This window comes from Triticum aestivum, chromosome 5A (genome assembly GCF_018294505.1).
Source record: "Triticum aestivum cultivar Chinese Spring chromosome 5A, IWGSC CS RefSeq v2.1, whole genome shotgun sequence".
Taxonomy (NCBI): Eukaryota; Viridiplantae; Streptophyta; class Magnoliopsida; order Poales; family Poaceae; genus Triticum; species Triticum aestivum.
The window spans coordinates 434,942,071-434,943,407 of NC_057806.1; positions in this window are offsets into that span (position 1 = coordinate 434,942,071).

Below are 1,337 nucleotides of genomic sequence, written 5' to 3' on the forward strand. Positions count from 1 at the left end.
CCGCCGAGCGCCGCCGCCCCCTATGCCGCGGGCCCACCGGACCTCTCGCCGGAGGTAGCCGCCGCGCCCCACCGCTGGTTTTTTTATAAAGACCGTTCGGTTTTTTTAAACCCGAGATCTGTTTTTTCGGATTCGCCAGTTTTCTTGGTTTTTCTTTTTAGCGGACGCTCGTCCGAACGTTCGTTTTAACGAACGGTTCTTCGCCCTTTAGAAACAGCCAACGAACGCTCGTTCGTTAGTCTATTCATCCATTTTCTTTTATCGGATTTATTCTGCGATTTTCTCTGATCGAGATTTCTGATCCGATCTTAGTTTCTGTTTTTCTTTTCGCTCGTTAGTCGGAATCAGGCGATTCAAGCGCCTAGAGTTTCATCTCGAAACCCTCTTTCCGCTTAACCAACTCAAACAAGTTTTCTCTACTGTAAAGTTTGATCTAGTTTCAGATTAGTACACGAAACTTCTTTTTTTCGCCGTTTGAGTTTCGTTGCTCTGTTTGATTTGATTCTTTTTGCAAACCAGAGTTCTTAATTTGAACTTTATGGTCAACCTCTTTTTGTTTGAGTTTTGCTTGTGCATCATTGCTTGTTACTTATGTGTGCTATTGTTTGCTTGCGATAGAACACCCAGAGTGCGAAGCGTGCTATTACGAGTCCCTAGGTTTCGCAGAACGTCAGCAAGGCAAGTAACACTTTGATCATATCCCTTTTATCACCCGGTTTTTATGCATTAGTTCCAATCCTCAAACATTTCATGATTAGGATGTCATTAACTTGTGGGTTGGGAAGTAGTTGATGAGGTAGAACCTATTGCCCTTTTACATTCAAACCCTTGGGAGTTACTCTACGTGTTGCTTATATATACTATGCTATGCTATGCTCGTAGACGTGGTTTGGGTTTGAGTGAAATACATGACAGATGTGAGCTTGTTAATGAATGGTTCAACTTAAGGTGGCAACTTAATCAAACAACTGGGTGGATTTAGGCACCTGGAGTACCCAGTGTTGACTGTATTTTTTTGGAAATCCCGGAGTACCCGTGTGATCTTCCTATGGACCGCCACCCAGGCTCAAAGGGAACTGAGATGATTCATGCTAGAAACTTCCGTGTGTAGCCACCAGCTATTATGGGCTCTAGCATAGTTGAGTAAGTTACGTGAAGCTCTTGAAGAGGCAGATCAACAGGTAGTGGGATGTAGGTTTGGTATGGTCTGTCCGTAGTAGAGAGTTAATGTTTCTGAAAGACTATGTCTCGGTCATCCGTTTCTCAAACTCCTCTCCACCGCCGCGCCTTGCCCCCTCCTCCAAGCCACCACGCCTCACCCTTTATATACGCCGCCA